This window comes from Pipistrellus hanaki (genome assembly GCF_964339955.1).
Source record: "Pipistrellus hanaki genome assembly, chromosome: 4".
Taxonomy (NCBI): Eukaryota; Metazoa; Chordata; class Mammalia; order Chiroptera; family Vespertilionidae; genus Pipistrellus; species Pipistrellus hanaki.
In genome coordinates, this window is record NC_140506.1 from 7,565,664 (window position 1) to 7,587,435 (window position 21,772).

The window sequence follows — 21,772 nt, forward strand, 5'->3', positions numbered from 1 at the left end:
CCTCCCCCTCACCCACAAGGTAAAACTAAGACCCTTTTCCCCGGATCCTTGTCCTATTCAATATGTCATTCTATCACAGTAAATTTCAACCTTTTCTCTTTCCTCTTCTTTTTCCTTTTTTACATTGTAAGTGCTTGGATGAATGAGTGGAAGGACTTAAGTGGACACACAGCTTAAACTAACATAGGTATGTTCCCATCTGGCAGAACACAGGAAATGCAGCTATCTGGAAACAGAGACAGAAGAAAGAGGCTGGGGACTTCCCAGAGAGAGTGATTTACAAAAGTAGTCTTCCAGGCAGGAAAGAGAATAGCAGTACCATCTCCTACAAAGCATTTCCAGGAAAAGCCTTCAAATATTTGGTTTTTCTATTACTTTCAGTATGTTCATTGTATTGGGAAAAGAAAAGAAAACATTTCCCTCCATTTGGATTCCCAAATGATTTCTGGAACAGAATCAATGTCTAAAGGGAAACAATTGACTCTATTTATACCAGCAGGAAAAAAACAACACAGGGTTGTTGTTTCCATACAAAACCTATATACAACAAATTGGGTAATCTGAAAGAAAATGAATCAATTCCTAGAAACATACAATCTTTCAACACCAAATCAAGAAGAAACAGAAAATCTGAGCAGACCAATTTAAACTAATGAAATTGGAGCAATAATCAAAAACTTTCAATAGACAGAAGTCCCAGACCAGACAGCTTCTCAGGTGAATTTTACTAAACATTTAAAGAGGAACTAACACCTATCCTTCTCAAACTATTCCAAAGTATTCAAGATGAGGGAAGACTCCCAATTTTATTTTATGAGGCCAGTATTATCCTAATTCCAAAACCAGATAAATATAAAAAATAAAATTATAGGCCAATATTCCTGATGAACAAGATGCTAAAATCCTCAACAAAACGTTAGCAAACTGAATTGAGAGATACATTTAAGAGATCAGTGGATAGAGCGTTGGCCTTCAGACTCAAGGGTCCCAGGTTCAATTCCAGTCAAGGGCATGTACCTTGGTTGTGGGCACATCCCAAATAGGAGGTGTGCAGAAGGCAGCTGATTGATGTTTCTCTCTCATCTATGTTTCTAACTCTCTATCCCTCTCCCTTCCTCTCTGTAAAAAATCATATATATATATATATATATATATATATATATATATATATCTTAACAAAAATTCAACCGAGCCCCAGCCAGTTTGGCTGAGTAGATAGAGCATCAGCCTATGGAGTGAAGGGTACTGGTTTCAATTCCAGTCAAGGGCTCATACTTGTTTGAAGGTAGGAGGCAACTGATCCATGTATCTCTCTCACATCGATGTTTCAATTTTTGTTGTCATATATATATGATTTTTTACAGAAGAAGGGAGAGGGAATGAGAGTTAGAAACATTGATGAGAGAGAAACATTAATCAGCTGCCTCCTGCACATCCCCTACTGGTATGTGTCTGCAACCAAGATACATGCCCTTGACTGGAATAGAACCTGACCCTTGAGTCTGCAGGCCAATGCTCTATCCACTGACCCAAACCAGTTAGAGCTCGGTTGAATTTTTATACACCAAAATGAATTATCAGAAAAGGAAACTAAAAAAAAAACAACAATCCTATTTACAACTGCAAGACAAACAAACAACAAAACACCTAGGAATAAATTTAACCAAGGGGGTAAAAGACCCGTACTAAAAAAAAATTATAAGACACAGAAAAAAGCAATTGAAAAAGACACAAATAAATGGAAGCATTTACCATACTCACAGAGAGCTCCAGGCACTGGCCCATAAAATCCTCTCACATTAAATCCTCAATCTTTTTTGCTTTCTGCAATCTGGACACTTGACCTCCAAGGTAACCTTGGAAAATACTGAGCTTTCTTCAGTTTCAGTCCTTAAAGATTGTGTGTAACAGAGCCCACCTACTCAGAACCACACTGCATTGTTCAATATGAGTGTGGGGAGTGGAAGGAGGAGAGACAAAATCATCTAGGAGTGCTGAGCCACTGAAATTGAGAGGCTCATTTGTTACAGCAGCCAGCATGAGTGATATGATGATGTGGTGCCCAAATGAGTTCTGTGGAGGGTGAGAATTCAGAGTAGAATTAAAGCCAAATGCTACCTCAATTCAACAGAGCAGGGTCCCGGAGCAGGCCTCTTAAGGGGCCTACGTGGGAGTGGGTATATGCCAAGTACTGAGCTAGGCACTGTAGGGCACCTCTATTCAAATGTCCAACACACTGCTTGGCATTGTACACGAGATGCTGACCTCACCTCCATTTTATTTTCCTTCTCCCCATTCTACATACAAAACAAGAAGCTGGTAAAACAGAGGGGTTAAGGAGGTTAAAACATGCCTTCAAATAAATCACAAAAGAGAAAGTGACACTTGGAGAAAAATAGGCCAATAATGACGAGGTTTTCGGGGCATGCTTGGAGCCCTGGACCAGAGTGACACAATGTGTTGGTTTTCTCTAAATCTCATCAGCAAACATGCAATTCTTGAATGGTGCCACTTTCTTTCTGAAATGTATTCTGCCTAGAATAATGGAGAGATGATTGCTGGATACTCATTTCACAGCCAGCTCATCTTTTTGCAGTTAAGGGCTGACCCTGACTGATATCAAGGATAGAATGATGGAAAGAATACTGCACAAAAAAGAGAAAGAGAGAGAGAGACATAGAGAGAGAGCTAGAAATGCTGCATGTGTTATTATAACAGATACACATCTTTTCTGGAAAAAAAAATACTAACTCAAGTATCATCATTAAATCATAAATATTTATTGAGGGTTTATTATAAACCAGGTACCAAGATAAGATAAATATAATTATCTACCTTTTTCCAAAAAATAAAAAATAAAGTCATTATTTTAAATATATTCTACTTAATTTAACACTACTTCCTAACTGATACTAGTAAAGCAATAACATTAAAAAACCTCAGAGCGCCCTAACCGGTTTGGCTCAGTGGATAGTGTGTCGGCCTTCGGACTCAAGGGTCCCAGGTTCGATTCCAGCCAAGGACATGTACCTTGGTTGGGGACACATACCCATTAGGGAGTGTGCAGGAGGCAGCTGATGGATGTTTCTCTCTCATCGATGTTTTTAACTCTCTATCCTTCTCCCTTCCTCTCTGTAAAAAAATCAATAAAAAATATTTTTTTTAAAAAAACCTCAGACCACCAAAGTACAAACATTAAATTGTACTTCCAAAGAAATAGTCATTCAAATTCTAAATATGACCTTTGGTAACATTTTAAGGTTTTAATACAATCAAATTGTTCTGTGAAGTGCTGTTTAAAATAAACATACCAAAAATCATTCTTGCCATCACCTTTATGCTTGATATATAAATAATATTAGTTATATGAAGATTATTTTTCCTCCTAAATATTCTGATCTTAAGTTAGAAACAAATCACAATATAGAAACAATTTTTAAAGCATCTTAAACTAATGTTATGTGCCTCACTGGAAAATGTGAATCGATTGGAGGTAAAATGGAAAGATAGCTATGCAATGATCTATTAATAAAACCTGGGCTTGCTCAATATTACACACCACAATCCACATGTAAGCCTCTTGATTTCCATCTCACTTCCTCATTATTAAAAAAAATGCTCTAGGAAAGAAAAGGACCTCTAAACAGGTTTCTAGCTACAGCAAGGATAAGGGAAACTAGGACACACAATAACATTTATTTAAACACAGAGACAGGCTATAACTCCATTTATTAGGGAAAATAAAAGATATACAATCTACCTTAGTTTAACAAAGTTCTGACCAAGTTTCAGCGGACTATTTCTTTTTTTCTTTGTTATACTTCGCACTTGAAACCAAGAAAAATGCAAGTTTCCGTTCAAAGAGGAATTGCATGTCCCAGGAGAGGTGCATTGAGAACATAAACTAACTGATAGGGAACTGGAGATATAATTATAGTCTCCTGCTAGGTAAGTTCACAAAATTGCTCATAACAAATATGTCATCAATCATAATGTGGGCTCATAAGGTGTCAAAAAAGCAGTACTTGGGTGAACTCAGAATTTCATTTCAGTAAGTTCTCCTTTGTCCCTGTTCTCTTGGGGACCTTGTTTCATCAATGACCCCTTCCCTCCTGGTTCTCCATCTCCCCGTCTCTGTAGCTCCTCTCTGTTGATTTCTCAACGTCCCGAATCGATTTCTGCCTTGACTGTGGTCTTGCAGTGAAGACAACTCAATCAGGCCTCTCATATTTAATCTGATTCAGTAGACACTTTGTGAGTCTTTCTAGCACATTCTCACTATTTTCCACCAACTCCTCAAAACTGCCCACTCCTGGCTGTCGTGGTACAATACCTCCCTCCTCGAGGCTCTCGGGCGAACTCCTAGTATCCGTCTTCCACACCACCTTTGGGTGCCGGCCAACTTAAAAGCTCTGTTCTTGGCCTCCTGTTCTTGGTTCTTCTTGTTCTCAGAGAGTAACTTCTGAGTTACTTATAACCTTACCCTGACTCTGATGATACCTAAAACCACATTCCCAGCTCAGATCTGTGCTCCCAAGCTTCAGATATCAATTTTCAAAACCTCCCGGTCACCCTGCAGCACAGTCGGTTAGCTGCTTCCCCAAACTGCCCCTTCTTGTTGGTGGGCACGCAATAAGGCCACACTGTCCAGCCTAGCGTGCAGCTGGAGACAGTCATAGGAATAAGCTCTGGACGATGGGAGTGGGTGAAAGGAACACAGAACAGAGCTGGACCATAAAACTACCCAAGAACAATGCTCCATGCTCCTCCCCTTTCTGCAAACTTTTGAAGACGGCAAAGCCACGGGATGAAAGGAATCTCGGCCACTGAGGTACTGCACAGAGGAGAACGGCCACTTGCTTTGGTTCCATGTCAGTGAGAAATAAAAAATTCTGGAATATTGTGTTAATCATTGCATGGCTCAGCTCAGTGTGGACCAAACCAAATTAAGCATCTTTTTTTGCAAATCTAATCCCTACTGTCCCACCCCCTGGTGGCCATCAATCACCTCAAGTTCCAAATCAGAAGCTTTCTGTCTCTTGCCTCTCTGTCGCTATCTATGTACAATCAACCAGTCATCCAACCACAAGAACTCTAGATTTCCCAATATTTCTTGAACTTGACCTTTTCCCACCCTAGCTAAGATCCTGTGATTTCCCCGTTCAGTATTATAACAACATCCCTAATACGGAACCTCTCTCCAGCCTTGTCCTTCTCAAATCCTTCCAACTTGATCCTTCAGGGTCAAGTCCAAGTGCCCCAGCCTGACATTCAGGCCGGTGAGAACCTGGTCTCCACCTGCTCTTTCCTCACAACCCAGCACCCACTTCTCTGCCAAGAAGTTGCTTGTACACAGCATATGGCTTCACTGTGTCACAAAGTCCCTCCCACCTTCACTCCATCATGTCCACCGGCTTATCTTTTACGCATCAAACCATGACCATTTTTTCCAGGAAAAGGTCATGTGCTCCTGTACCATCCCAGCATCAAGATTAGATCAGAACCTCTTCCAGCTACTCTCACAGCATCTTTGCTTGTCACCATTTTAGGATTTACCACTTGGCTTGTCTGAGATCAGGGCTGACAGCCACTGGCAGATAGTGGCAAGGCCACACAGGGGGTTATAATTGAAATTCTCCTCTTGAGAGGCACCCTGTTCCCTCTGCAATCAACCTGCCCCCACTGCCGTCATCTGGAAACTGAGAATACCACCGAGCCTCCAAGGCCCCCTCCAGCCACAGCTGACATCGCTGCTGACTGATCACATCTAGCCTGGCTCATGAGTGCTTGTGCCCTAAAGAAATCAATGTCACAGTGCAAAAATGAGCTCTCTTCCTGGCTATTAACACCGATTATCGCATTTATAAAAGTATAAATACATTCAATAATGTCTTCCTGGTTCACTTATGAAACCTCATCTCTCCGAGTAAAGAAAAAGCCCCAGGGTGCATAAAATTGATGATAGGTCATTAACTCTACTTTGAACAGGAAATTAATAAGCATCTATTAAGTTAATAGTTAGAAGCATGCAACTTTCATGTTCTCCTAAGGTACAATCAATGTATGATGAAGTTTGTGCTTATAAATGAGACACTTCAAAGAGGTGAGCCTCTTTGTGCAGGGTCAAACCGACCAACACTCCACACTTTCTATGTGCTGGGTTAATGAAATGGACAGCGGGAGGAAAATCTGTGCTATTCTTAGCTCTGTTGTGAAGCTGCAGTTTCAGTGTGCAGAGTCTATTCATAATTCTGCAGAGAGGAAACAGATCAGCCTGGCCCGGGAAGCTCAGTTTGCTTTATCAGGCCCCCTCGGGTACCTGTGCCCAGACATCAAACACCGCTCCAGGACACACAACTTAATATGATTAAAGTAGTAGGATACAATAAATAAGTTATTTAATTGAGTTTATGAAATATAACTAAACACTTGAGCTTCTGGTCTTTTCCATTATCCAAAATAAAATAAGTACAATCTTCTAAAATCCAAGGGTAAGTTATTTTCTGCATTAATAACCTCTCCCTCCCATTGGTCACTGAGAGAAATGTATGAGGATTTTATGAAGTTGGCCACATGTGACCATGTGAACGTAGGATCGAACATGGTTGGATCGAATTAATATTCTAATGGTAGGAAAACAGATCTCACTTGTTATTACAAAATTTTTTAAGGTTTATATTATTTTTTTAGGAGATCCCTAGATAATCACAACAAAAATGACAGCTACAATACAAAATGGAAAGGTACCAATTATTTTTATGTCTCCATGTACTAAAATAAATCAATCCCCTCAACAACACATTCACATTGAATGTTAAATTATTACTTAAAAGAAACACACAGGAAATAGTCGTTCTCAGAAATTTGATTTTCTGATTCTTTTAAAGAGGGCAGGGTTGGTTGGGATAAAGAAGGAGGATGTGAGGATTAGAATGACAGGCAGGAGCACGCTTGCTCCATCACTGCCTCCCACCGTCTACAAAGCTCTAAAGAGCAAATGACAGAATTATTATAATTATGCTGCCATCACTGGATCGAATTTTCACCGAGAGACACAGGGGCTGAAAGAACATTATTAAGGAATACATTGAAATCATTACTAGTGCTTTTATCCACAACAGAAAAGACCAAAAAATAATGCAGCAGAAAATTTTAAAGTAAAAAAACACAGAGAAACAAAACACTCACTTAAGCACAATTGTGCAAAAATGTGATTGCCCTACTGAGCAAGTGTCAGAGGCTGAGGTGGAAGGAATAAAACCATTTTGATTCCACACTGTTAATAAGTACTGTTTATTCCCAAGGCGTCCTCTGGGCTTCACGGAGTTTAATGACTGCTAAGTACCTCCCACGGGGGGTTAACAGCTATGAACATTAATGGCCAATTGACAAACCTTTGGTCACTGTTTGAGTTTTGATTTGTTTTCACCTGCGCATGTCCTAACTTGTAAAAGGGGGACCAACGCCTCTCCATGTGAAGCCAGTCCCAGCCCGGGGTTGCTAAGAAAGCACAAGCCACTTTGGGGACTAAGAGAACCATGAGCAGCATCCTTCCATGGAGGTTCACATCCTGGACCAGTGTGAGGTCTGAGCTCAGGAGGGAGAAGCAGGTATTTCTGGTGACAATGACCCACCTCCGGAGCCACGGAGACCACTAAGGGCAACGTCCCTGTGGGGGGTCCTCAGGACACAGGCTGATATCAAACTCTCTTCTGAAGAGTGGAAGCTGAAAGTGCAGTGAAGGTACAACGGCTCCTCCCCTCAGAGGGGGGATGAGGGAAAGAGACAAACTTCTTCAAATACTGAAATGGGTTAGAACAGTGGTTGGCAAACTCATTAGTCAACAGAGCCAAATATCAACAGTACAACGACTGACATTTCTTTTGAGAGCCAAATTTTTTAAACTTAAACTTCTTCTAGCGTCACTTCTTCAAAATAGACTCGCCCAGGCCATGGTATTATGTGAAAGAGCCACACTCAAGGGGCCAAAGAGCCAGCTGCATGTGGCTTGCGAGCTGCATTTTGCCGACCATGGGGTTAGAAAAATTATTTCAGGTACACAACAAGGAAAATTGAGAGAATGTTAATTTCTTTCTTCTTATCTTTTCAAGTCAGTATCACCAGAGCAAACTCTTGAATGACACACACACACACACACACACACACACACACACACACACACAAAGCCACTCTATCATCCTATATAATAAAGCCTAATATGCAAATCAACCGGACAGCAGAACAACTGGCAGGGAGGTGGGGCCAGTGAGTGGGTAGGGCCAGGCCATCCAAGGTGGGTGCTAGTGGGCAGAGGGAGGGGACAGCAATCGGGGCGTGGCAGCAACTGGTGGCAATGGAAGGGCAATAGTGGGAGGCGGGTAGAGCAGGCTCCCGATTGGCCCACTTGCACCTCCTGCAGAGGGAAACCAGACTGTGGCTTAGGCCCACTGCCCACGCTAAGCTTTCAGTCAGACACCCCCAACATCTCCCAGACTGTGAGAGGGTGCAGGCCAAGCTGAGGGATCCCCCTGAGTGCACGAATTTTCAAGCACTGGGCCTCTAGGGTTGGGAATAAACATGAAAAGTAACAAGCTAAAAAAACTTAAGGTGAAGGTCTTGGTCACATAAAAATCAAAATACTGAGGATAGAATGGAAAAAAAAGAAAGAAAGATATCCTTTTGAATATCTTTTATTCCTTCCACCTCAGCCTCTGACACTTGCTCAGTAGGGCAATCACATTTGGTAGACCTAGCATTCTTGCACAGTTGTGCTTAAGTGAGTGTTTTGTTTCTCTGTGTTTTTTTACTTTAAAATTTTCTGCTGTAAAAGACAAAGACCAGAAGAAGCAGAAATATAGAGAAACATAAAACTTTAATTCATTTCTTGATTTGCCAGTGTCCTAACTTTGTAAGTGACCATTTAAGTTTCTGAACTTGAAATTCTCAATAACTTTATGTAGCGCCTATAACACCAGAGATGGAGGTTACATGCATGAAAAACAGTATTAAAAATCAATGTCTAAGTAAACAAACTTAATAATTCCAGGTCCACTTCATATGGAGCCCAAGTTAAGGTACCTTTAACCTTGATACCTATGCAGGCAAGGATCAATAGCTGCAGTGAACGGATATGTTCCTATCTCTGTTACATCACCCTGTGGCAGACATGGCTGTGCTCACATTCTCTTGACACTCAAGCATGGCAAGCACTAAAAATGAGCTACTTTTATTCCCAAGAGTGCCATTTGTAGGCCTAATATTTATTGTAGAAGGAAACGATTATCTTGATAATCACCTTGAGGCAAAGCTATTCAGCAAGGAATTTCTGTTTTCCCTAACCTCTGTGAGCAGATCTAAACCAGGAAGTTGTTGACTTTTATTATTCAAAACTGAATGGCATGGGATATAAAGTACAGCAGAGGAAATACAGTCAATGATAATGTAAAAACTGTGTATGGTGTCAGATGGGTACTAGACTTATTGGGGTGATCACTTCATAAGTTATATAAATGCTCATTATGTTGTATACCTGAAACTAATATAATAATGTATATAAACTAACTGAAAATTAATTTTTTTAAAAAACAGAATAGGTGTGGGTTAGTGTGTATGTACACAGTACTTAGCTCTGTCCACCGAGCAGGCCTACATGTAATGACATATAAGTAGCAACAAGCAGACCTAACACTCAAGGTTTCAAATACTATCCTGAAATAAAAGAAAACAGGGCTCCTTGCAGAAATAACTGATTCTAGGAGCAGGAAAAATATAACACAAGCATCTTTTAATAACAAAGTAAGAAACACTCAACAACAACAACAAAAATTGTTAATGGAAGTGAACAGGAACCAAACTGAGAGAGCTCCCAATGGCTACATCTGGAACAATTTGAGCACGAAAATAAATTAACATGGTATTGGATTATAATTAAAACTATAAAATATCCATGAGTCCATACTGCTAAACAAATGATTAAATAAATAAATGCCAGGTATACCTTCTCCTTACATGAACTTCAGATAATAATATCCCTCCTATAAGACACTTTTGAGGGTGGACTAAATCTATTGACTTATTTCTAAAGAATAAGGTAGGGAAAGGAAATAGTAACTTTATAGTGAACAAACCTGGTAAATACTACAATACCTTACTTGCAGAGAGCAAGTAGATATAACAAGCTTTCCTTTATATAAGGAAGGAAGGAAGGAAGGAAGGAAGGAAGGAAGGAAGGAAGGAAGGAAGGAAGGAAGGAAGGAAGGGAGGGAGGGAGGGAAGGAGGGAGGGAGGGAGGGAGGGAGGGAGGGAGGGAGGAAATATAAGGAAAAGCTAAGCATATTATCTGAAGAAAGAAAGAAAGGAAGGAAGGAAGGAAGGAAGGAAGGAAGGAAGGAAGGAAGGAAGGAAGGAAGGAAGGAAGGAAGGAAGGAAGGAAGGAAGGAAGGAAGGAAGGAGAAAGGAAAGGAAAGGAAAGGAAAGGAAAGGAAAGGAAAGGAAAGGAAAGGAAAGGAAAGGAAAGGAAAGGAAAGGAAAGGAAAGGAAAGGAAAGGAAAGGAAGAAAGAAAGAAAGAAAGAAAGAAAGAAAGAAAGAAAGAAAGAAAGAAAGAAAATTTAAGGAAAAGCTAAGCGTATTACCTGAAGTTCTAAAACAAGTCAGAAAAACAATTGGATGAAGTCTGTTCCTAGTATCCAGAAAGAGATAATTGAATCCCCAAAGAAGATGCTTCCTATTTTAAAATGTCCATTATGTTGAACTTATTGCAGCATTTTTCTTGATTATTGCTCCTGATCTGCTGGATGGTGCTAATTTAGTTGGGAGACAAACAGTAAGCCCACAGATGTCTTTTGTAGCTTCCGTCTAGACAACTTCTAAAAATGCAGTCAGATCCTCTAGGCCTAAAATTACAAAATTTTCCAAATGTGTTTATCAACAAACCATGCATCTTTCACCAACCTGAAACCATGATGTAAGAAAATTAAATTTCCTAAAAAACATATGATTATGAGCAGAAGTTACATTCAGGATAGAAATATGTTAGCTGATAAAGCTCCTACATGCCAGAGTAATAAGTTTATTGTATATGAAATTCTGGCAATAAGAAAAATATTGGGTTTTTTTTTAAGGAAGCTATTTCTATATTATTTATAGATTAGGTTTTCAGGATCTAATTATTTAGATAATATGTTTATTTGTCTCCAGTCTAATAGACATTTTTGGCCCATTATTATTTTATAATAAATACAATATCTCTACCAAAAGGTGGTAGTTCCAAAAGCAGAGCTAATACCCAAATCACAGAAATAGCTGCCCAATCCGAAATTCCATTCTGTACTATAAATGTTTTAGGCTAAACTATAACTCAGAAATATGCAAAAAAGATGAGTGGCTAAAATACATCAAATCTTTTGTACTTGAATTAAAGTGTAGGAGCCTCTCCTAGAGGGATCTGTATTAGTCCTTCACGCAAAAACAGATTTATTGTTTTTATTCATAATTGTAACAAGGTGAGTAATCTTGTTTTCCATCCAAAATTATACCGAAAAATTGGCACTTAGCTAAATTTAGATAATCTGAAAAAGTAATATGTTATTTTACAATAATTCTCTATATATGTAGTATTTCAAATACTCCAATAATCTACTTCAGTTACTACATGATAAATTGGGCAATGGTGAACTTATTGAGTAAAAAAATGCTATCTGCCTTACCCCTGATTGATGTTGCTCAGTGGTTAGAGTGCCAACCCCAGTGCAGAGAGGTTGCAAATTCAATTCCCCATCAAGAGCACGTACCTGGGTTGCAGTTCGATCACTGTCCCCAGTCGGAGCACTTTCAAGGAGGCAACCAATCAATGTGTCTCTCTCATATCAATGTTTCCCACCCTCTCTCACTCTCCTTCTCTTTCTCTCCCTACCTCCCTTCTACTCTCCCTAAAAATCAATGGGGGAGGGAGAGCTGCCTTTTACTTAGAAAAAGTCCACTATACTGGCTGAGTAGGGGGGGATAGAAGAAAGGAAAGTCAGTGTAAAATTCTGATGATCTTTCCTGTCATTACTTAGATAGCAATGGTCTGGAAAGAGGATAAGATGAGAAATGGAAAACTGATGTTTGCTCAGCTCAATTCCATATACTTCTCAGAATTTGAACTTATCAATATGACTCTAGGGTCTAAAGACATATGTTGCCATATCATATGATCCCAAATAAAAGCCATATGCTATTTTGGGTCCTTAATAATATTAGTGAGCTGCCGAGACCGGTTTGGCTCAATGGATAGAGCATCGGCATGGGGACTAAAAGGTCCCGGGTTCGATTCTGGTCAAGGGCATGTACCTTGGTTGCAGGCATAACCTCAGTAGGGGGTGTGCAAGAGGCAGCTGATAGATGACTCTCTCTCATCGATGTTTCTAACTCTCTACCTCTCTCCCTTCCTCTCTGTTCAAAATCAATAAAATATATATTTTTTAAAAATAATATTGGTGAACTGATCTAGCACTGTTCCTGAGGGTCTTACACATCCCAGTGCCGGATATAACCAAGTACTGGAGGTCCTTCAACATGGCCACCCATATGCATTACACTGGAAAGGAATGCAAATAAGCCAGAAGCAGCAATGCAAGCATGGATTCTGCAAATAATACAAGCATTTAGGGCTCTCTATTTCTTCTGAGTATCATTTTACTTGTATGCCACAAGTTTTGAAATAAAGTTCTCATTTAATTAATTCCTAAATAATTTGTAATTTCAGGTAGGATTTCCTTTTTTATTCAGTGTCCTATGAGGAAAGAATGTGTGACAGATTTTATGGTTTCCCAACCTTTAACAAGAAGTAAAACACACTTTTCAGTGTAATTTGAATAATGTGATTTTCACCTCAGGATTGACTTTTAGAAAGTTACCATCCATAAAAATAACTATTTGCATTTTGAAACCTTTGGATTACCAGAGGCTCAGTAATTCAAAGTTTCTAGATCTATATATATTTAAAATTTTCCCTAGTAAAGCTACTTTGTCAATAAAAGTAATTATCAAAAATTATCTCTATACTCAGAAAACTACAGAATGTTAAAAAAAGAAACAGATGAAGACATAAACAAATGAAAGCATATACCATGTTCATGGACTGGTAGAATCCACATCATTAAAATGTTCATACTACCCAAAGCAATCTATAGATCGAATGCAATCCCCATTAAAATACCAACGGCATATTTCACAAACCTTGAACAAACTCTCCAAAAATTCATATGGAATAAAAAAAGATCACGAATAACCACAGCAATCCTGAGAAAGCAGAACAAAGTTGGAGGGATTGCAATACCAGATATTAAGCTAATAATATATTATAAAGCCACTGTTCTTAAAACTGCCTGCTCTGACACAAAAACAGACATATAGACCAATGGAACAGAAATTAACCCAAGAAATTGACCTAAGTATAATTGGTCAATTATGCTCAATTAATATTTGAAAAGGAGGCAAGAGCATACTATGGAGACAAGACAGTCTCTTTAATAAATGGTGTTGGGAAATCTGGACAGATATATTCAAAAAAGTGAAACTAGTACACCAACTTACACCATACACAAAAAATAAACTCAAAATGGATAAAGGACTTAAAACATAAGACGGGAACCATAAAAATCTTAGAAGAATCCATAGGCAACAAAACATCAGACATATGTCATAGCAATATCTTTACCTATACAGCTCCTAAGACAATGGAAACTAAGGAGAAAAACAAATCAAACTACATAAAAATAAAAAGCTTCTGCACAGCAAAAGAAACCATCAACAAAACAATAAGAAAGCCAACTGCATGGGATAATATCGATATTTGCCAATATTATATCCGATAAGAGTTTAACCTCCAAAATTTATAGGAAACTAAAAAACAAACAAAACAAAAAAACACACACCATCTTAACAAAGATAGATAAACAATCTAATCACAAATGGACAAAGAACCTAAATAGACCCTTTTTGAAAGAGGACATACAAAGAGCCAAGAGACATATGAAAACATGATCTAAATCACTAATAATCTGAGAGATGCAAATCAAAAGAACAATGAGATACCATTTCACACCTGTCAGAATGGCTAACATCAACAAATCAACAAATGACAAGTGCTGGCGAGGATACAGAGAAAAAGGACCCTTTTGCACTGCTGGGGAGAATGCACACTGGTGTAGACACTGTGGAAACAATGGAGTTTCCTCAAAAAATTAAAAATGGAACTCACATTTGACCCAGTAATCCCACTTCTAGGAATATATCCCAAGAAATTAGAAACACCAATCAGAAAGAATATATGCACCCCTATATTCACAGCAGCGCAATTTACAACAGCTAAGATTTAGAAACAGCCTAAGTGCCCATCAGCAGATTGAGTGGATTAGAAAACTGCAGTATATCTACACAATGGAATACTATGCTGTGGTTAAAAAAAAAAAAAAAAAAAAAAAAGGAATTACCATTTGTAATAGCATGGATAGAACTGGAGAACATTATGCTAAGTGAAATAAGCCAGGCAGCGAAAGAAAAATATCACATGATCTCACTCATTTGTGAAATATAATGAACAACATAAACTGATGAACAAAAAAGTAGATCCAGAGACATAGAAGCATTGAACAGACCATCAAACCTCAGAGGGAAGGGAGGGGGAAGGGGGAAGAGATCAACCAAAGGCCTTGTATGCACGCATATAAGCCTAACCTATGGACACAGACAGTAGCGGGGTAAGGGCATGTACTGGGAGGTGGGACCAGCTGGGGAGAGGTCAATGAGGGGAAAAGGAGACATATGTATTGTAATACTTTAAACAATAAAGAATTAAAAATAATAATAATAATAATAATTGATGAGAAGTTCACAGCATAGTGCTTAGGACAGAAAAATGCATAATACATATAGAACTTGTGATTTATTCTATGAATTTTAAAATAGAATTGATCTTGAATAGGAAGAAATAAGAAATGTTGAATTTGCCTAATCCTCCAATATATATTGAATTTGGGACATCAATTTAAAATCTTCATTACTTCCAGTTTTTCTAATAAGAACTAGATATCCCTTGATTTAAAAAAAAAAAAATGTCTGTGTGGGATTCTTTATAGTAAAAAACAAGTCTTACTAACAGTGATATGAGTTAGGGATTATAAGTAAATTGGTTATACAAACTGTCTCTCTAATAGAATTTATATGTATATCTGTTACCATGTTCTCAAAATGATTTGGTTTAGACAACAAGTTATATGATTGCACTAATTTTAAAAGACATAAACAACCTCCAGGAATTTTTTTTTTTTAAATTATCTGTAGCCCTGAGCCAAGTAGTTTAGTTGGTTAGAGCGTTGGCCTGGTATGCCAAGATTGTAGGTTCGATCCCTAGTCAGGGCACATACAAGAATAAACCAATGAGTTCATAAATAAGTGAAACAACAAATTGATGTTGCTTCTCCTCTCTCCCTCCCTACTCAGTTCATCTCTCTCTAAAAGCAATCAATAAAAACTATCTCTAAACTAAAGGAGTAAAGTAAGATGTAAAGATTTCATCAACTGGAAATGCCAGATTTCATCTTCTAATAAGATTGGGTCTTCAAGATTCATTAGCCTTTAGCTGCAGGGTCACACTGTCATTGGTGCTTTGGCTTCATTCCCTGCTAAGTCATATCAGCAGCACCATTATTTGTGAAATTGCTAATAATGAATTTCGAGTAGACCTCATCTATCATTTTTAATGTTTCCTCCCCTCGTTTTAATGAGAAAGGGCTGCTATTGTCATACAAACACATCATTAGCCAAAGGGACAGTTACTGAAAACATCAAATGCTCATTCTCTCTGTAAAGGAGGAGAGAAGAGAAGGGATGATGGGAAAGGAGGGAAGAGAAAATAAAGAAATTGGTTGATTGGTTGGTTGCTTTTTTAAAAATGACCAAATGCCCATTCTATGCACAGAAGTCTGTTCTGTCTCTTCTGACAGCGAGGAGGAGATGGGGAGCACCTGTGCTGGGGGCATGGAGCACCATGCCTGGAAGTCAATCAGGTGTGTAGGTCACCTTCCTTTCAGCCTCGGGTTTGGATACATCTGAGCTCCAGTGGATCGAGTTCATAGAGCTAAGCATTCGGTCACATACACATCACATGAAGCACAGTAAGGAGAAAAATATTTCCTTCCCTTCAGAGCAAAAACAGACTGAGACAGCAATCAAAAGACAAAGCTCTTTAAGACTGCTGAGAACTGAGATATTCCTCACACACACAAAAAAGTCTATTTCACTGTCTCATACCCCTTTGCTAGCTAAAATATTAACATTTGTGGGAACCTCGGCAGAGTGAGCTGACTTGCTAATGGCTTTGCTATTGTTTCTTTCTGATCTTAATTTTAATCTTTTTTTAACCTCAGTTCAGCATCCTCCTTTGTAATGATTCCCATGCTTCTACCTTTCGTTTCACGTTTGACTAGCATCATTTGAAAAGACCAGGGAGCATGGAGCCAGCTTATACCATGACCACTGTCCAGCCATGTGAGAACTTTCCTGTTTTGCGTCCTCCCTTTCCCATTCTCCTGAATTCTGTCTCTTGTGGGTGCTAAACAGTGAGTTGAGGGAGGCAGTGAATGAAGAGAAAAAGAACTCCATACAACCTTCCGCTAACGTGGGCAGCCGGCCCTGACCAGGCTGGGGAGTGTAAGTGAGAGGACACGCACTGCCGTGGATGCATATTACGGCAGGTTCGCTCCCTTGGACTGGACCCTTTAGTGCTTGAATGAAGACTGAGTTTGTGAATTAAAGTGACCCGGGGACAGTTGATTATCTAAGAATGAGCTGAAATGCCGCGCAGAGGGAGAGCTTCCCTCACTGCATAAAGTTAAAGGCACCGCACGAGATAAAAATAGCTGTGTTTTGATTCCATCCCACGTGGAGCGTGTTCAACATATTGGATACGGAAAACACGATCACACACATGCTTGTTAACAGCTGGTCTCTTAAGACATCCACTAACACAAAGAAAAGTCACCATCAACGCTGTCTCTTAAAGTGACCAAAAATAGCAGCACCGGAACAATGTTGATAAGAAATAATAGCAGCTAAGAGCCCAAAGCAGAGTCTCCAGAAAAAAAAAGGAAGAGGATTAAGGAGCACTTCCTGCTCCTTAAACACAGAGGTGTGTTTTGTTTTTTTTAATCACCAAGTATTTGGAAATTTAATGACATACTTCTAAATAACAGATAGGTCACAAAAAACTCAAAAGGGAACTTAGAAATATTTGGAAGAGAATCAACAGAAAACACAACATATAAAAATTGGTGGGATGTCACTAATACACGCTAACAGAGAAATTTACAGCATTACTAAGTTACATTAGAAAATAAAAGGTTTCCAATCAACAATCTATGGCAGCAATTGGCAAACTTTTCTGAAAAGAGCTCAATGGTAAAGGTTTTAGGTTTTGCAGGTCATATGGTTTCCATTGCAACTACTCAATTCTGCTGTTGCAGCACAAAAACAACTATGGGTGATATATAAAGTGGCTGTGTTTCAATAAAACTTATTTATAAAAACGGGCAATGGAGCTAAATTTGGTATATGGGCCATATTTGCTGATCCCCACTAGAATATTAGCTTCATAAATGTGGAGAATTTAATCCATTTTGTTGCCTGCTGCACTTTCAACCAGTGAAGGGCCTTTAATATATGCCTAATAAATATCTGTTGAACAAACAAACTAACCTACAGAACAGGCATGTGAGTTAAGTATTATCATTTTATAAACATGTATACTAAAATGAAATAATGTGTCACACCACCAGTAAGTGACAGAACCAGCATTTAAGCACAGGCCTAATTCCAAAGTTCTGTGCACTTTCCCCTACAGTACACAGATACAGCAAAAGCACCACTGAATAATTATAAAAGCTTCATACTGTAAAATACATATTCTCTAACTGTCCTTTTCCCTTACCCATAGCTTGTAGTTTCCTCAGAATTAGTACCAAATGAACAAGGTATCATAATGTTAAAACCATATATACATTTATCCCACAGTCTTTCTATTTCTATATCTATATCTGCAGATTTAATATTTATACTACAATTGATACAACAAATCCCCTAGACTGAATCTTGGACACAAGCCCTTTCATTATATAAGTAAGAAAGACAAGAAAGCTAGCTTCTTTAAAACAGACCAAATCAATTTTGTGCACTCATCCATGTAGCATGCATGAGTATGACATTCATTTTTATTCTTTTTAAAAAAATGTAAGGAAAAAACAAGCACCAAAGCATCCCATTCTTCTCCGCCTTATAGATCCCTCACTTCAGCTCTCCACGTAGAAGGAGCAGGCCCTTGGCTGAGGCATGGTTCATACACAGCAGCCCTGTCCCATGGGCCACAGCTGCATTCTTTCAACAACCAGTTCCCAGAGCTGATCACACACATCTGCTTCCCTTCACAAGTCAATAAACCATGGCAGCTGTTTTTCAAAAATAGATATTAGGAAAGCCAGAGCCGATCTGAATATAGATTCTACGATTGCACGTCTTTCTACATTTTTGTAACTTGCCTGGGTTTTACTATCAACATGATAATCAGGGAACTGGAAGGAGCCAACTTGCTGTTTTGTTCAATTTTCTCTCTTCAGACGCTCAGAGCAGAATTTTAAAAAAAAATCTGTGTACCCAGGACCAATGCTGCATACTAAGAAGCTATTAAAGAATAAGACAAAGAGCATCCAACACCACTCCCCTGCCTTAAAACTTAATGCATCTGACATGCAGTGATTAATGGGCATGCCACGATGCAGAAAAACTCAAGGCTTTGCAACGACTGAAAAGATTATTAAACCCAGTAAGAAGATAAAAGTTAATGAAAAATGATGTAATAAAGCTGAACTTTGCAGATGCTTGAATGCCAGATCTTGCAATAAAAATATATCTTGCAATAAAAATATATCTACATTTTATAAATCAACATACTAGTAAATCTTTGGGGCAAATAGATTGCTCACTGAAACTGAGTAAAGAGGCTAAACTGTACCTCATTCATAACCAATTCAGAGCAGGAAATCTGTCCTCAAAGAGTCTAATTTGGGGTACTTAAACATGAATTTGGGATGAGTGTGTTGTACTAGTTACCGTAAAATATAGTCCTGTTATATCAATGTATTTTAAGGCAAACGTTCCTTCTTTAACATTAAGCAATAGAGCACGAAAGAAGATGAAAGCAATAGCCATTATTTATGGAACTCTTTTAGTGTTCACTTTTCATTTTTTCTCACTTATCCTAATAAAAATATCCAAATCTGAATCCTATATACTCCAGATTGTATCATTTGTAAGGGGTAGAGCTGAAATTCAAATTAGATTTCTTCCAAATTAAAGGCCATGGTCTTGGATTCTTAAGCTATCTTGCATCCAAAAGAATTAAATATACACACTGTGTGTATCACATACAAAGAACCCAAGAAATAATTATCAGCTACTAAAAGAACAAAAGAAATGCTCACCAGAAATGACACTCCAGGGAGCATTTGAGATCTTGCTTCCTGGCATGTCATCAGTTTGGCTCAAATAAACTCATAAAAGTTCTCAGAAAGAAAAGAAGAAATGGCACTGCCAACTTCCATTATCAAAAAGTAGTCCTGACACAAGTTCTAATCTATGTTTAATTTCCTCAGCATTCCTTCATAGCTCTAGTTCCCGATTGCCACTCGACTAGGTCCAGTTCTTTGGAACTCATTAGCGCAATATTGTATTAAGAAATTTATAAAAGAAGACACATTGGTGTTTTAATTATTCACAGGAATCCCAGAAAAATATATAAAATCGGGATGCACGTTATAAATCGTTTCTACAAATAACACCTACATAATGCACACTGTCACAGTGAGAGCTTCCAGCCTCGCTGCCTGCTAAACCACAATATAAAGGGATCGACTTTTTGAAGATGCCCAAGCTCCCTGAAGGCAAAAAAAAAAAAAAAAAATGTATTAAATATAGTGTCCTTTCTGCTCCATATCCAGGACTAGATCAAAATTATTTCAAAACTCATTAATAGGTCAACAAAATAGATTTAAAACTCTATTGCTTCTGTTCACAGTAATGGATGCTTTTCACTGCTCTCCCAGGGATCCCCAATAGTACCAATAAGCTTATCAAATACATTTAGCACTTAGTTAGTATACACTGTGTTCAAATTCTATATGTACTTTGTACGTATTATGTCATTTATTCCTTAATACAGTCCTGTAAAGTAGGTACTATATCATTCCTATATTATAGATGAGGAGACATAGGTAACTGCTTCACATTACACAGCTAGCAAGTGACAAAAGTAGGATTTTAACACAGGTCTGTCTCACTGCCAGGCCCTTGCTCTTAGCTGCTAAGCAATGAGAGCCAGACGGGACCCCTGAAATTATCTAGTCTCAAACCTTCAGTTTATAGATGAAGATTCAACCCAAAAAGCTTAAGTGCCGTGTTCAAGGTCACACCTTCATTACTGGCACATCAGGACTAATACCCAGGGGATACTTTCTATGCTCCTTCTACTACCTATCTGGCCCTTTTCTAAAATGTGAAAATAGAAATACATTCTGATTTCCATAAACTGCCTATCATCACTGCACAGTGTTCAAGAGGCCCTCTCTGATTCGTTGAAGCTTCCAAAAGCCTCGTGACCACGGCTGATATAGAAAGACAAACATTTTTAAAGGCAAACAATAATATAATCAATAATTAGCTAAGGGTTTCTACTATTAAGGGGTCAATCATATATTCCCTTACACTGTAAATATGGATTCTGACCATTCTTGAATATACTGGTTCCCAAATCTAGTTACACATTGTAATCACTAAAATCTAAGAGATTTCCAAAAACTCTCAAATCATAGAACACGAGCCTCAATTCCTAAACCCAATTCTTTTTAGCCGGTGCTACAGAGAAATACACAGGAATCCTTAAACATAGTACACCTCAGAGGAGTAACCTGAGATACCAAATGAGCTCATAATCCCCACCCTGCACATTTTGGAAAGCGACAACCAGAAAACTGTGAACCACATTCCTAAATCAGCTCATTGCAGTCCTTTCTCCAAAGTGAATTCTGATAGGTTTCCCCCCTTATTTAGGTCAATAGTAAATGAAAACCATTTGCATTTCACAAGCATATTGGAATATCCCAGGTTTTGTTTTCCATAATAGAAGACAATGTGATTGATTACTTTTGGGGTCATATGACCAATCAAGAGAGGATGCCAGCCCTAGTTGGTTTGGCTCAGTGAATAGATCATCGGCCTGTGGACTGAAGGGTCCCAGATTCAATTCTGGTCAAGGGCATGTGCCCAGGTTGCAGGCTCAATCATCAGTAGGGGGCGTGCAGGAGGCAGCCAATCGATGATTCTCATCATTGATGTTTCGATCTCTCTCTCTCCCTCTCCCTTCCTCTCTGAAATGAATACAAATATTTTTTTTTTAAAAAAGGGGGACTTTAATCACTCACTGTGAATAAGAAAATAATAGGGTTAATATAAAATTTATAAACTTGTTCAGTGCTCTTTCTACAATAGTTATAAGGAGTTAGTTGATAAACATTTATATTTTTTACTTTTACGATAGAACATAATTATACAATTTTTTAAATCTTCCCTGCCTCTTTCTTTATGGAAAATTCTACTTTGGCCCAGATCTTGCCTATTTTTAATCCCAGCTACATAATAAACTGGCAAAGCTGAATATTTCTCAGGGTTTGCTTAATTAAAATT

At 38.4% G+C, this 21,772-nt stretch overlaps 1 protein-coding gene and 1 long non-coding RNA gene across 2 annotated transcripts in view; one reads left to right on the forward strand and one right to left on the reverse strand.

Annotated features, from left to right (window-relative positions):
- Positions 1–21,772, reverse strand: part of OXCT1 (3-oxoacid CoA-transferase 1) — a 107,230-nt gene that overhangs the window by 26,888 nt on the left and 58,570 nt on the right. The window lies entirely within an intron of this gene.
- On the forward strand, positions 122–3,160 carry LOC311621553. Its single transcript, XR_014794848.1, has 2 exons — positions 122–991; positions 3,005–3,160. It is a non-coding gene; the product is annotated as an uncharacterized lncRNA (long non-coding RNA).